The 16773-nt window shown below is 41.3% G+C and overlaps 1 protein-coding gene across 6 annotated transcripts in view; it reads left to right on the top strand.

Moving 5' to 3' along the window:
* The window catches only part of rc3h2 (ring finger and CCCH-type domains 2), a 125668-nt gene that overhangs the window by 31282 nt on the left and 77613 nt on the right, over positions 1-16773 (top strand). For 5 of the 6 annotated variants that reach the window (XM_072565720.1, XM_072565725.1, XM_072565721.1 and 2 more), the window contains exon 2: positions 3355-3441. The gene's annotated coding sequence lies outside the window, so the exon portion shown is untranslated. The remainder of the gene's footprint in view (positions 1-3354; positions 3442-16773) is intronic. The other variant, XM_072565724.1, reaches the window with a different exon arrangement.

Raw genomic sequence — 16773 nt, forward strand, 5'->3', positions numbered from 1 at the left:
TTGTTTTGCCATTCAGCAAAATCCTGGCTGATCATTTGTCTCAGAAGCACTTCTCTTGCACTAAATCCTTAGATTTTTGGATGTTGAGGGAATTGATCATTTCCGACTTGTTTGTACTTGACTGAACTTCCACATTAGAGTGCCAGAGGCTGATGGGCAACCTGAGAGGAGTATATAAAATTTGAGAGGCATGGATAGGGTGCACAGTCAGTCTTTTTCCCCAGAGTGGAAATATCAAAAACTGGGGTGGGGGGGAGCGTAGGTTTTAAAGTCAGAGACGGAAAGTTTGATTTTGTTTTTTGCAGAGAGGATATTAGGTGCCTAGAATGTGCTGCTAGAGGAGGTGGTAAAAGTGGAAACGTTAGCAAAGTTTGAGGTATTTAGACAGACACATGAACAAGCAAGGAATAGAGGGATATGGACCATATGCTGGCAGATGGGGTTAATTTAGAATGGCATTTTGCTTGGTACAGACATTGTGGGTTGAAGGGCCTGTTACTATGCTGTACTGTTCCATTTTCTAATTCCAAAGCTTTTCACAACCTTGAGTGAACAGTTTCTTTTCCCCCTCAATACAATCTTAAGTAACTAGCACTTATTTCTGAAACTGTGACCCTGAACTCTTGACTCTGTAGCCTAGTAAGCCTATAAAGAATTTTATCTGTTTTTTTAAACAATTAGCTTCCATTCTTCCAAACTCAAGGATATTTGGGTTGCGTTACACTTCTTCCAATCTTCAGAAGCTCTGAACTTAGAAAGCATGGGTTCAGTCTTGAGAGTTATAATACTGGACGAGAAATACAAGGTCTGACCTTCTAAGCTAGAGATTGATCATTCAAATCGTACCTTGGCGGTTTGAATTTCTTTTTTTTTTCTAGAAAAAAATCTGGTATCAGTAAACAATGATCATGAAGCTGTCAGATTGATATTTTTTAAAAAAATATTAATGTTATTATTGCTCTCTAGGAAAAGAGACCTGTCCTGGTCTGGTCTCTAATAATTAATTTCAGTGATAGTTTTTTGCAACTGCAGGGAATGCCAAATTCAAATGCCTGTTTGTTGTTCTTATACAAAGACTGTAGAGCTTGTTTAGTACCTACATAACTATGCAAAGATTTTTTAATGAATAAATTATATTTTTGCATTTTTAAAAAAAGTTAACTTTTGCATTACATCATAAAAACTGAAAGAACTGCCGATGCTGGAAATCGAAAACAGAATTTGCTGAAAAGGCTCAGCAGGTTTGGCAGTATCTGTGGAGAGAAAACAGTTACTGATTCAGATTCAGTCATCTTTCCTTTGAAAGAAACGTTAACTCTGATTTCTGTTCACAGATGCTGCTAAAACTGCTGAACTTTTCCTGCAATCTGTTTTTATTTCAGTAATACATCAACTAGTTAACTCTTAATTGGTTATTCAAAGTGACTTTGCAATTCCTTCAGTTGTATCAGTAGAACACCACATAGACTGTAATGACTTAAAAATAAAAAAGACAATTTGGTCCTCAGGAGAACAAAGGGTAAGCAAACTTTAGCCTTTCCACATCTGAGCATTGCATTTTAAAAACCGCTGTTTACTTTTAATGTGTACTGGTTTCCTTCCTGCCTTCTAAAATGGCACGCAATTCGTGCTTGCTGAAGTAAAATTTTCCTTCACTTGGTGTACATGTGCAAACTACTAACTTGGAACAAGAAATTTCTGGAATCCTTTGTTTATTAGCAACTAAAGCAGGGGATGAAAATTTCAAGATCCTTTTTAGCTGTACCATTTCTATTGTCAACAGGGCACCTTCATTAAAATGCCTTTTTTTTTGAGCCAGAATCATTTTGAAATAGTGTTTGAACATACGTTTTTTGTTCAGTCTCCTACTATTGAATAATTATGTTTGTGTTTTCAGTAAATGATTCTGACCCATCTTGCTTTTCAATCACAGACCAAAAATTAAACAGCAATCCTTCTTTTAAAAGCATTCAAAGATGCTTCTTCTACATGCAGCTTTTTACAATGTACATTAATGATATAGATGAAGGTATTAAAAGCAATATTAGCAAGTTTGTTGATGACACAAAGCTGGGTGGCAGGGTGAAATGTGAGGAGGATGTTATGAGAATATAGGATGACTTGGACAGGCTAGGTGAGTGGACGGATGCATGGCAGATGCAGTTTAATGTGGATAAATGTGTGGTTATCCACTTTGGCAAGAACAGGAAGGCAGATTACTACCTAAATGGAGTCAAATTAGGTAAAGGGGCAGTACAACGAGATCTAGGTGTTCTTGTACATCAGTCAATGAAAGCAAGCATGCAGATACAGCAGGCAGTGAAGAAAGGTAATGACGTGCTGGCCTTCATAACAAGAGGAATTGAATATAGAAGCAAAGAAGTCCTTCTGCAGCTGTACAGGGCCCTGGTGAGACCGCACCTGGAATATTGTGTGCAGTTTTGGTCTCCAAATTTGAGAAAGGGCATTCTGGCTATTGAGGGAGTGCAGCGTAGGTTCACGAGTTCAATTCCAGGAATGGTGGGACTATCTTACACTGAAAGATTGGAGAGACTGGGCTTTTATATCCTTGAGTTTAGACGGCCGAGAGGGGATCTGATTGAGACATATAAGATTATTAAAGGATTGGACTCTCTGGAGGCAGGAAGCATGTTTCCGTTGATGGGTGAGTCCCGAACCAGAGGACATAGTTTAAAAATAAGGGGTAGGCCACTTAGAACAAAGTTGAGGAGAAACTACTTCACCCAGAGAGTGGTGGGTATATGGAATGCTCTACCCCAGAAGGCTGTGGAGCCCAAGTCTCTGGATACTTTCAAGAAAGAGTTGGATAGAGCTGTTAAGGATAGTGGAATGAAGGGTTATGGGGATAAGGCAGGAACAGGATAGTGATTAAGGATGATCAGCCATGATCATATTGAATGGTGGTGCTGGCTCGAAGGGCAGAATGGCCTACTCCTGCACCTATTGTCTATTGTCTACATTAAAGCACTTAAATAGTTATTCTACAAGACACCTACAGACTCCGGATTGAGGCTAACCCTGTTCTGTGTCCTGAATGTTATTGTTGAAAGTGTCGTCTTGGTACCTGATGATAGTGATTTCTAACTATATGGTTTACCTTCTTAAAATAGATCACTGACATCACTAGCCTAACAATTTCCTGCACACTTACATCAATTTAATTGAAATAATTATGCAAGTTACGGACAGATGGGTGAAGTATTTATTGAGGGTGGGAAAGAGAATAATTTTCGAGAAATTGCTTGGATATTGCAGATGTGCTATACACCAAGGAATTGCTGAAATCATGGACTGTTTTTCTCTCCTTAAATATGTTTTCTTTCCTCCTCTTAGATTTTGCACCCTGTGACCCTGATGAAGGGAGATGGGAAGGAGACCTGGTCCAAACCTTGGTCAGTGCCACTTTGTAATCAACCCCAGGTGATGTCCAAGGACTTTTTTTTTTTCCTTTTCTTCCACTCCCGTGTATCTCGTTGACATCTGCATGATGACCTACTTGTATTGAAAAATTACTGCCAAAAATCTTATTTACTGAATCAAAAAACCCTAAAAAGACAATATCTCCCATCTCCACACCATGTCACTGTGTGTGTGTGTGTGAAGTAGTCAAATACCTAATGATTGAAATGAACAACTCTTGGTTTAGATTTGTTTTACAAAATTTGTCATAGTCATAACACCACATAAGGCATAACTTGACTCCAGTCCAAACCAACCTTCAGAGTACAAAGTTAAAAATCACACAACACCAGGTTATAGTCCAACAGGTTTAATTGGAAGCACACTAGCTTTCGGAGTGACAATCACCTGATGAAGGAGCGTCGCTCCGAAAGCTAGTGTGCTTCCAATTAAACCCGTTGGACTATAACCTGGCATTGTGACTTTTAACTTTGTATACCCCAGTCCAACACCGGCATCTCCAAATCATAACCTTCAGAGTAATAATCCCATAGTTGCAAATTTATTTCACTCTCTTATCCAATTTCCTTTTGAAATTGTTGATCATCTCTACTTCCACCAATCTAAAAGGCAGTGAGATCCAGGCCTAGTCCCCTTCTGAGAAAAGCATTCTTCCTCCCATCTTCTCTACCACCACTACACAATCTGTCCAGAACAAAATTTATGTTCTTTAATCTTTATACCATTATTTGGAAGAGCTTTTTGTCTACTTTATTCAAACCTGACATAATCTTTGTCACAATCAGATCTTCTTCAACCTCCTTTGGTCCAACACAGCTTCTGCAATTGAACATTGTAGTTTGAAGTCTGTCTACTGGAGCATTGTGGTAAATCTACTCTGCACACTCCTCAAGGACCCTTGCGCCCTTAAAATGTAACCAGAGCTAATGTGATACTCTGGTTGTGATCAGAGAAGTATGAAGGTTTTATGACAGCAATCTTTTTCTCATTAACAAATTCCCATCCCCATGTGTTCAGGGTTTTTTTAAAATTGTCCAATGTTTTGTCCTATACTAGAAGGCAAGTCTAGAGAAAGCTGTGAATTACAAAGAAATTCATTTCCTGTGGAGACCAATTTAATTTGTTCACTTATTTTATTGTGGACAATATCAGAGAGAAGTAAGTTTTAAATACCATCGCTTTTATTGATGCCTTGTGCCAGCGCATTCAAATGTCAAACCTTCCCATTACGTTTCTGCAAAGTTGACTTTCTTCTCCTTTCAATTCTTCTTGGCGCCTTACCACCTTTAGCACAGTCCTTCAGTTGCTTTTGTCATATTTTAGAACTCCTGCCATTTGCCTCTTCATTTCTCATCTCAGCTCTTTTATTTTGTACCATAGTGCATGAGATATTTTTTAAGTTGAAGGCATGATCCACAACTGTCAGCTGTGTACTGGCATATATGTTAAATGTCACTGATTGATAGTCATGATTTGGAGATGCTGGTGTTGGACTGGGGTGTACAAAGTTAAAAATCACACAACACCAGGTTATAGTCAAACAGGTTTAATTGGAAGCACACTAGCTTTTGGAGCGACACTCCTTCATCGGGTGATTGTCACACCTGATGAAGGAGTGTCGCTCCGAAAGCTAGTGTGCTTCCAATTAAACCTGTTGGACTATAACCTGGTGTTGTGATTTTTTTTTAACTGGTTGATAGGTGTGCTTACTTTGTACCTCAACCTACTTTTCAGAGAGCAGCTTCCTAAATTTTAAAGTATGTATTCTGATTTAACTGCATGTGAAAGACTGATAAGCTTTTGAGTATTGATTAAGCTATCATGTGGTTAGCATACCTTCCAGGTGTGAAATGCTCCGCATTCACAATGTGGTGTTAGAAACTAAGGGCGATGAAACAGTCAACAGATAAGGGAGTTTGGACGATGTGGCCAAATAGGCTATTTAAAACTGATGGTGGGTCTGATATGGAGATCTTGGCTCTTAATCAAATATCTCAATCTCTTAGCTTAGTTTTAAATACGGATAGTAACTTAACAGCTGGTTTTAAGATCTGGTGTATAGTGATTTTTATCCATTGCTGTATTTTTCTTCTCGGTGTTGAATACTTAATTCTTCGGACTTGCTATATATAGCTACTCCTAGGTTTTTGTTTCCTTTTTATTTTATTTCTAGTTAAACTATATATGTGGCTTAAAAACAGTATGATATTTTATTACACAATAACATTGTCCAGGGTTAAGGTATATCTTTTACAACAGCCACAATCTACAGAATGAAATGCAATCTTCGTGTTGAAACAAACTAATGAACTGCTTGTGCTTCAAGCAGGGTATGTGTCATAGAGATGTACAGCATGGAAACAGACCCTTCAGTCCAACCCGTCCATGCCGACCAAGTATCCCAACCCAATCTAGTCCCACATGCCAGCACCCGGTCCATATCCCTCCAAACCACCTTCGCTTTCTTCACTAAGTATGCTTGTATAAATATTCTTGGTTACTCATTTTCTAAAATTGTGGGCAATCTTCAACAGTACTGACTCTGAAAATGTCTGTGTCAAAAATGAAGCATTTTTGTGTGCAATAAATTGTAGTTTTGGCAGTGATTGTTTTGGGGGTGGGGATTCATTTGTTAGTATAGTACAAAGTTCTTTTTTAAAAAAGCTAAAAGTAAGCTTAGTGATCTAGATCTCTTCTCTAAAGTCCTGTCACATCTAATCATGTATGTTGGTGGATAATTAAACAACTGACAGGAGATGAGGCTCCACAAATGTCCTCATCCTCCTTAACAGGGCAGCTCAGTACAACAATGCAAAAGACAAGACTGACATATTTGCATCTGTCTTCAGCAGAAGTGCTGAGTGGTTGCTCCATCTCTACCTCTTCCAGGGGTCCATGGATTACACTAGTCTTCATCCAATGTAATTTGTTCCGTATGAAATAAAGAAATGACTGAAGACCCTGGATACTAAAGAAGAGTTAATGAGAATTGGGAGGAAAACTCTTCTGGTTGGAGTCCCGTCTAGCAAAAAGGAAAATAGTTATTGGAGGCAAATCATTCAGTCCCAGGACATCTCTGCCAGCGTTCCTCAAGATAATGTCCTAGGTCCAGTCATCTTCAGCTGTTTCATCAATGACCTTCCCTCCATTGTTTTAAAACCCCCCTGGTTTAAAAAAAAATCTTTCTCCTCTGAGTCCTAGAGATGTCCAGCATGGAAACAGACCCTTCGGTCCAACCCGTCCATGCCGACCAGATATCCCAACCCAATCTAGTCCCACCTGCCAGCACCCGGCCCATATCCCTCCAAACCCTTCCTATTCATATACCCATCCAAATGCCTCTTAAATGTTGCAATTGTACCAGCCTCCACCACATCCTCTGGCAGCTCATTCCATATACGTACCACCTTCTGCGTGAAAACGTTGCCCCTTGGGTCTCTTTTATATCTTCCCCTCTCACCCTAAGCCTATGCCTTCTAGTTCTGGACTCCCTGATCCCAGGGAAAAGACTTTGTCTATTTACCCTATCCATGTCCCTCCTCATGGGCGGCATGGTGGCACAGTGGTTAGCACTGCTGCCTCACAGCGCCAGAGACCCGGGTTCAATTCCCGCCTCAGATGGCTGACTGTGTGGAGTTTGCATGTTCTCCCTGTGTCTGCGTGGGTTTACTCCGGGTGCTCCGGTTTCCTCCCACAGTCCAAAGATGTGCAGGTCAGGTGAATTGGCCATGTTAAATTGCCCATAGTGTTAGGTAAGGGGTAGATGTAGGGATATGGGTGGGTTGCACTTCGGCGGGTCGGTATGGACTTGTTGGGCCGAAGGGCCTGTTTCCACACTAAGTAATCTAATCTAATCAGTTTGTAAACCTCTATAAGGTCACCCCTCAGCCTCTGACGCTCCAGGGAAAACAGCCCCAGCCTGTTCAGTTTCTCCCTGTAGCTCAGATCCCCCAATCCTTTTCTGAACCCTTTCAAGTTTCACAACATCTTTCCAATAGGAAGGAGACCAGAATTGCACACAATATTCCTACAGTGGCCTAACCTATGTCCTGTACAGCCGCAACATGACCTCCCAACTCCTATACTCAATACTCTGACCAATAAAGGAAAGCATACCAAACGCCGCCTTCACTATCCTATCTATCTGTGACTCCACTTTCAAGGAGCTATGAACCTGCACTCCAAGGTCTCTTTGTTCAACAACACTCCCTAAGACCTTACCATTAAGTCCTGCTAAGATTTGCTTTCCCAAAATGCAGCACCTCGCATTTATCTGAATTAAACTCCATCTGCCACTCCTCAGCCCATTGGCCCATCTGGTCCAGTTCCTGTTGTAATCTGAGGTAACCCTCTTCGCTGTCCACTACACCTCCAATTTTGGTGTGATTTGCAAACTTACTAACTGTACCTCATATGCTCGCATCCAAATCACTTGTGTAAATGACAAAAAGTAGGGGACCCAGCACCGATCCTTGTGGCACTCCACTGGTCACAGGCCTCCAGTCTGAAAAACAGCCCTCTACCACCACCCTCTGTCTTCGTTGAGTCAGTTCTGTATGCAAATGGATAGTTCTCCCTGTATTCCATGAGATCTAAGCTTGCTAATCAGCCTCCCATGGGGAACCTTGTCGAATGCCTTACTGAAGTCCCTATAGATCACATCTACTGCTCTGCCCTCATCAATCTTCTTTGTTACTTCAAAAACCTCAATCAAGTTTGTGAGACATGATATCCCACGCACAAAGCCATGTTGACTATCCCTAATCAGTCCTTGCCTTTCCAAATACATGTACATCCTGTCCCTCAGGATTCCCTCCAACAACTTGCCCACCACCAAGGTCAGGCTCACCGGTCTATCGTTCCTGGCTTGTCTTTATTGCCCTTCTTAAACAGTGGCACCATGTTTACCAACCTCCAGTCTTCCGGCACCTCACCTGTGACTATCGATGATACAAATATCTCAGCAAGAGACCCAGCAACCACTTCTCTAGCTTCCCACAGAGTTCTCGGGTACACCTGATCAGGTCCTGGGGATGTATCCACTTTTAACCGTTTCAAGACATCCAGCACTTCCTCCCCTCTAATCTGGACATTTTGCAAGATGTCAACATCTATTTCCCTAATGTCTGTACCTTCCATATCCTTTTCCACAGTAAATTCTGATGTAAAATATTCTTTTAGTATCTCCCCCATTTTCTGTGGCTCCAAGCAAAGGCTGCCTTGCTGATCTTTTGAGGGGCCCTATTCTCTCCCTCGTTATCCTTTTGTCCTTAATATATTTGTAAAAACCCTTTGGATTCTCCTTAATTCTATTTGCCAAAGCTATCTCACGTCCCCGTTTTGCCCTCCTGATTTCCCTCTTAATATACTCCTACTTTCTTTGTACTCTTCTAAGGAATTACTCGATTCCTGTCTATACCTGAGATATGCTTCCTTCTTTTTCTTAGCCAAACCCTCAATTTCTTTAGTCATCCAGCATTCCCTATACCTACCAGCCTTCCCTTTCACCCTGACAGGAATATACTTTCGCTGGATTCATGTTATCTCATTTCTGAAGGCTTCCCATTTTCCATCCGTCCCTTGACCTGCGAACATCTGCCTCCAATCAGCTTTCAAAATTTCTTGCCTAATACCGTCAAAATCGGCCTTTCTCCAATTTAGAACTTCAACTTTTAGACCTGGTCTATCCTTTTCCATTACTATACTAAAACGAATAGAATTATGGTCACTGGCCCCAAAGTGCTCCCCCACTGAAACCTCAGTCACCTGCCCTGCCTTATTTCCCAAGAGTAGGTCAAGTTTTGCACCTTCTCTCGTAGGTACATCCATATACTGAATCAGAAAATTGTTTTGTACACACTTAACAAATTCCTCTCCCTCTAAACCTTTAACATTATGGCAGTCCCCGTCGATGTTTGGAAAGTTAAAATCCCCTACCATAACTACCCTATTATTCTTACAGATAGCTGAGATCTCCTTTATAAGTTTGTTTCTCAGTTTCCCTCTGACTATTGGGGGGGGTCTATAATACAATCCTAATAATGTGATCATCGCTTTCTTTCTCAGTTCCACCCAAATAACTTCCCTGGATGTATTTCCGGGAATATCCTCCCTCAGCGCAGCTGTAATGCTATCCCTTATCAAAAATGCCACTCCCCCTCCTCTCTTGCCTCCCTTTCTATCCTTCCTGTAGCATTTGTATCCTGGAACATTTAAGCTGCCAGTCCTGCCCATCCCTGAGCCATGTTTCCGTAATTGCTATGATATCCTAGTCCCATGTTCCTAACCATGCCCTGAGTTCATCTGCCTTCCCTGTTAGGCCCCTTGCATTGAAATAAATGCATTTTAATTTATTAGTCCTACCTTGTCCTGCCTGCCCTGACTGTTTGACTCACTTCTGTTCTCAGCTGTACCCGTCTCAGATCGATCTCTTTCCTCACTATCTCCCTGGGTCCCACCACCCCCACCTTACTAGATTAAAGCCTCCCAAGCAATTGTAGCAAACTTACCTGCCAGTATATTAGTCCCCTTCCAATGTAGATGCAATCCTTCCTACCTTGTACAGGTCACTTCTACCCCAAAAGAGATTCCAATGATCCAAAAATGTGAATCCTTCTCCCATACACCAGCTCCTCAGCCATGCATTCATCTGCTCTCTCCTCCTATTCCTGCCCTCACTAGCTCCTAGCACTGGGAGTAATCCAGATATTACTACCCTTGAGGACCTCCTTTTTAAATTTCTGCCTAACTCTGTAATCTCCCTTCAGAATCTCAACCTTTTTCCTTTCCAATGTCGTTGGTTCCAATGTGGACAATGACCTCCTGCTGGCCCCTCTCCCCCTTGAGAATATTCTGCACCCTCTCGGAGACATCCTTGATCCTGGCACCAGGGAAACAACACACCATTCTGCTTTTTCTCTGCTGGCCACAGAAACGTCTGTCTGTACCTCCTGACTACAGAATCCCCTAACACAATTGATCTCTTGGAAGCCGATGTACCCCTCTTTGCATTAGAGCCAGTCTCAATATTCAGATTTAGCTAATAAATGGCAAGTAGCATTTGCATCACAAAAATGTCAGGCAATCACCTTCTCCAAGAAGAGAGAGTCTAACCATTTCTGCTTAACATTCAATAGCATTACCATTGCTCAACTACCTAAAATCAACATCCAGGGTGTTCCCATTGTTCACGAACTATACTGGACCAACCTTACACATACTGTAACTACAATAGTGGGTCAGAGGCTAGGAATTCTGCAGCAAATAACTCCTGTCTTCTAAATACACAAGTCAAAAATTTGGTGGAATGCTCTCTATTTGCATAGATGGATGCCACTCTAACAACACACTTGAGAAGTTTGACCTTATCCAAGACAGAGCAGACGATTTGGTTGCCACCCAACTCCCCACCTACACCGTTCACTCCCTTCAACACCACATTGTAGTGATCCATCTCCAAGACACATTGCAACAACTCACCAAGATTCCTTTGACAATATCTCCCAAAACCAATGACCTCTATTATCTGGAAATTTTCTTCAAGTTGAAACTCATTCTGTATTGAAACTATATTACCTTGCCATCTGTCATTGGGTAAAAATCACGAAACTCTTTTCCTAACTGCACTTTGGGTGTTCTTACAACCTATATGTTGTGGTGGTTCAAGGAGGCAGTTCACCAGCATGTTCTTCAGTGCAGTTATGGCTGGGAAATAATGCTGTCCTAACCAATGACGCATATTCCCTTGCCCAACTTTTTTTAAAAAAACCAGATAAGCACTAATTTGGTATGATGAAAATCTCATCGGAGGGAATCTAGTTTGGGATTCTGAGAAAGGTGATTATGCATTTGGGAGGTAATAGTGTGTTCAAAGATTTTAAAGAAAAAAGGGAGGTTGTAATTTACAAGAAACTAAAATTATGGATTTGCTAGTTGAGGAGAGTAGTCACTCAGTACTGTACTGAGGTGCCAGTTGTGAATAATTATTCTATCATGTTTGAATCGACAACTGACGCCCAACACATTCTGCTATATATTCAGTGATGCATTTATGTGAATATAAATGGTTGCTTCAAAATAGTGAACTAAGTTTTATAGGAAATAAATTGAACTCCTTTAGAAGTAGCTAGCATCTATCTTTAGAAGGTTCAGGAAGACTTTTTTTTAATTTATAAGAGTTTGGGAAGAAATTCTTTTTGAAAATGTGAGCTTCCCAAGGTGGCGATTGTCTGTGGCCTTTGGCTCTCCCTCTGCATGGAATCACAGGATCAAATCCAAAACCAAACATAAGGTTTCAAAAACATTGAATACTGAACTAAAGCTAACATAGCCCATATCATAATATGCAACCACCAAATGATGCATCAAAGTACATAGCTTTATATATCTTATATATATTGACTCCTTGCAAAGCTTACTCCATTAGTTCCTTGTTCCCTTGGCTCTGCTTCCACTTCAAGCATTGATTTCATTCCTAACATTTGATGCCTAGAATTGAGAAGTTTAAATTTCAGCAAAGGAAGGCAAAGGGATTGGTTTTAAGAGAGGGGAAAGAGAGTGCAAAAGTAAGCTAATGGGAAACATACAAACTGAGTGTAAAAGCTTCCTATAAATATATGTAGAGAAAAAGATTAGTAAAAACAAATGTATGTCCCTTATGGGGAGTCAGAAACAGGGGAAGTTATAATGGGGAATGAAGAGAGAGTACACCAATACATTTTTTGGTTCAGTCTTCACTTTTTAAAAAAAAGACATAAATAATGTTGAAAAATGCTGAGAAACATAGTCTAGTAAGAGAGACTAACTGAAGGAAGACCATCTCAGTAGGAAAATGTTGTTAGGAAAATTGATGGAATTAAAGGCCAACAGGTCCCATGTTCCTGATCAATCTGCATCCCAGAATCCTTAAGAAAGTGGTCCTCTAATGAGAGCATGGTCTGTTATCTTTCAAAATTCTCTAGACTCAGGAACAGTTCTTATGGACTGGGGGGAAGCTAATGTAACTGCATTATTTAAAAAGAGGCAGTAGAGAGAAATCTGAATTATAGACTGGTTAGTTTGACACCAGTAATGGGGCATAATGCTAGACAACTATTTAAAAAAATATTTAATAGCAGAGTATTAGGTTTTTTTCCTGACGTGGCACACACCAACTTCTGCAAAACAGCTAAAGTTTATTAAAGCTTGTACAAGCTGGGTGACCCCTTTGACACTCTTTGCAGGTGTGTGAGGTCGAGTCAAAAGAGGCTCCAAACAAAGGAAACACATCCCCTTTATACAGGTGAGTTGCTAACACTTAGATATTCTGGCCACTCAACTCAACCCCCCTAGGTTAACTACATGTTAACCCAGATACAATGTTAGGATGAGATCATCCTCCGAGATAATGCAAATATAAATGCCCTAATCCTGGAGAATCATTATGCAGATGATTTCTGACCCCACATTTTCCCAAGAAAACGTAGGTGTGACATACCTAGCTTCAGAGGATGGCTAAAAAGCATTTTTGAATGGAAGAGATTGAATGATAAATTAATTTGAGAATAGTAGGGGTGTAGTAGTAGATGATTGTGTCTAAACAGAGAGTAGGAGTCATCTGCATTCCTGCATGAATGTCATCCCCACCCACTTCGAGGATTAGATTAGATTACTTACAGTGTGGAAACAGGCCCTTCGGCCCAACAAGTCCACACCGCCCCGCCGAAGCGCAACCCACCCATACCCCTACATTTACCCCTTACCTAACACTACGGGCAATTTAGCATGGCCAATTCACCTGACCTGCACATCTTTGGACTGTGGGAGGAAACCGGAGCACCCGGAGGAAACCCACACAGACACAGGGAGAATACGCAAACTCCACACAGTCAGTCGCTTGAGGCGGGAATTGAACCCGGGTCTCTGGCGCTGTAAGGCAGCAGTGCTAACCACTGTGCCACCGTGAGGATGTTCAGCAAGTGCAGTTTGACCCTTTTAATATTAGATTAATGTCCAGAGAGATATTCCAATTTAATTTTTTAACATTACATTCCACCCTAATCATTCCATGATAATCACCTAGATGACACTACCTGCTTTCATAACTCTGAAAGCCAGAACTTAAGCAAGCTATTGACACACAACATGCAATGATTATAACAACAAAAGTTAGTAGTCCATGCAGTAGAGTTCTTAAATCCACAGTCCTTAGTGACCCCTCCACCGCCTCCAAGACGAGTGGAGACGAGCCAGTTATCCATAATCGTCTTCAGTAAAGTCCAACCTGAAAACAAAATTCAGTCTGTTCTTGCACACCACTCCACAGAAAAATGAATCCTTGGATAAGGGCAGTTAAATACTTAACAAAGCTGACGAGACTTCCATCCTTTCGGAGATGCTTCAGATGGAGGATATCAGCGCATCTGAGCGTGCAGTGCGGTGGTTGCAGCAGTGTAGGTGAACACAGCATTCTTTGCTGCTTCTGCTCCTGCTCTGTTGTTAAATGTTACATCGCCAACTAGCTGTTGTTATGTTAGCTTGATCGGTGAACCTTCTTATCCCTTTAAATGATCAAAAGAGAAGGTAAAGCTCATGTGGTTTAATGTCCGTAGGAAGGCCACTGGTAAAAAGCATATGGACCTCCTCTTCACTGTTTGTTAGTTGCTTCACTTTTCATGCTCATGACTGGGGAGCTGATTAAATCAGTTGGATCAGGTTATGAAGTGATGGGCAGTGGTTCAAAGGCGTGCTTTACCTGTGAATGGAGAAACTCTAGAGATGATGTTTGTCACTGAAAGTATCTCTGCATTTCCCTTCTCATTCCTTCCTTACCAAGGTGGTTATCAGTATAAAGACAATCACCCATTTAACTTCACTTTGTATCTGCCTATTTCAACATTCTTTTGCCCCCTTCATATTGCAAATTCAATGAAGTTTTAACAATAATTGACAGAACTGTAGTAGCTCAGGTTCAAATTCTAATATTCCCTAAAATCCTAACAAAACAGCAAACTTAAAATGCACTCTTCTTTTTGTGAACACTGCAATGTAGAAAAACAGTAATGATATTTTAATACAATACTCTTGTCTGGATAAAGCATGACCACGGACACGTTTTTTCAAACAGACATTGTAGAATTTGAAACCGGCTCAAGGTACTCAATCAATTTGTTTTAAGGTTACAAGTTTGAAAATTTTAAAAAGGATCTAATGTTGTACAATTTCAATGTAAAAACAAAATCTGCCCGATTACACAGTCCACAAAACAGGGAATTGAGATCCTGATTCAAACACGGCAAAACAGTTACTTAAAAGGATTTTCTGAACCAGTATTTTAACAAACCAAAATATTTAAATATCAAACGCTCGCAGCATGGCACAATTTACATTGAAATGTCCCCCCCCCCGGACCCAATTTATTAGTACAACCTTAATTTCAGTGTTTCTCATTATTTTTTGAAGAGCCTCTGGTCAGAATTCTTATTCTAATGGGGAGGGGGGAGAAAAATGTACATTTTTGAGATGCCTCTCAGTTCACCTCACCCGGTGCTCATGCACAAAATGGAAAACAAGGAGTCAAAAAGATGGAGCTAGCCCCAAAAGATCCATACCAGAGTCAGACAAAAATAAATCATATCTACAGACTCCCAATGAACCACCACGGCACAGAAAAAAAACACAAGCATTGGTCCAAGATTCCCAAAGTTCTCTGGTGCGCACACACAAAAAAAATCACTAAAACATCCTCACCTCGGTGGAAAACTGGACCAAGGAATGACAAGCCATAACCGGACGAGGTCGCAAAGGAAAGAAAACCAGCTGTCCCCTCCCAACGAAATCACACCCACAAAGAGAAAAACCTCGCAGCGGACCACACGGCGCCACAGCCCAAACTCTCTCTCCCCAGAAGAAATAATTGCAGTGTCAAGTCCACAGCCCAGAAACTGAGACTCCCATGACAGAAACCCAGACAAAGCTTCCCTGATAGTCAATGCACTTTACTGTCAGGATCTGAACAGACCTCCACTTTCTTCCCCCTTTCTAGGTGATGCCATGTTGCCCTAAAAGTATTTCTAAGGGGAGGTGTGGGCGTAAAGATAACTTTAAGAAGTACCAAGTTCTAACATTTTTTTAATACTCCGGAGCCTCAAACCTAGTGTCTGTTGAGGACTTTAAACTCCTTTTTCCCGAGAGGACTTTTAACCTCTTTTTCACTTTACTTCTCACAGGGACTCTAACCCCAATTTAACTGTCTTTGTGCAAAGGACTCTGTGTGATTTACCTCAAAGATTCTGTCACCACTGAGTCCCAGGAGATGAGGGGTCAACTGAGTGTTTAGCTTAGAGAGAGAGAGAGAGATCGATCAAAGTGAAGCTTACCTTGTGGGCCCATCCATCTCATGCAACCAACATTCAGACGATTGTTTATTCAGTCTATCTGGAAGCTCCATGTATGTTAGAATCCCACTGCTGTTACCATATGTTAGGTTCTTTTCTCAAGGTTTCTCAAATGAGGTGCAATTTGCACACACCAACTTCTGCATACAGTTAACATTATTAAAGCTTGTACAAGCTGGGTGACCCCTTTTGACCCTCTTCGCAGGTGTGCAAAGTCGAGTTAAAAGGGCTCCGAGCAAAGAAAACACATCCCCTTTATACAGGTCAGTTGGTAATGCTTGCAGATACTCTGGCCAGTCCCCCCATTACGACATGTTACCTCCGGTACAATGGTAGGATGAGATCATCCTCCGAGATAATGTAAATGTCCTAATCCTGGGAATCATTATGCAGGCGATTTCCTGACTTGGTGATTCCCCAAGACAATGTACGTGTGATGTACAGAGGAACCTCGATTATCCAGATATCAATTATCCAAATATCTGATTATCTGAAGGAGATCCCAAGGTCCCGATAGAAACATGACTTCAAAGAGTTGTTTCAACCCTGATCACATCTTTTGTTTACAAGTACAATGAACAAAACCGAATTCGGCTCACTGCTGCTGAGAACAGTCCTGGACAGTTAAGGCACCGTCTCTAAATTACTGAGGAGGGGGGATCGGGTGGGGGCCATGGACGGGGATTGGACGGTGGGTGGGGGTGGATGGCAGGAAACGGGGGTGGGGGTGGACAGGATTAGGGGGGTTGGACAGCGGGTGGATCTTGCATGCAGTGTGCTGCTGCCTAGTCTCCTGAATGGGGAGCAGACTTCACAGAAAACTCCGAGCCACAGAGGAAATTGATTAACCGAATGATCAATTATCCGAACAAAATAGTGCCTGCCCATCTCATTCGGATAATCGAGGTTCCTCTGTACCTAGCTTCGGGGGATGGCTATGAAAGCATTTCTCAATGGA

The sequence above is a fragment of the Chiloscyllium punctatum genome, chromosome 49, assembly GCF_047496795.1.
Source record: "Chiloscyllium punctatum isolate Juve2018m chromosome 49, sChiPun1.3, whole genome shotgun sequence".
Classification (NCBI taxonomy): Eukaryota; Metazoa; Chordata; class Chondrichthyes; order Orectolobiformes; family Hemiscylliidae; genus Chiloscyllium; species Chiloscyllium punctatum.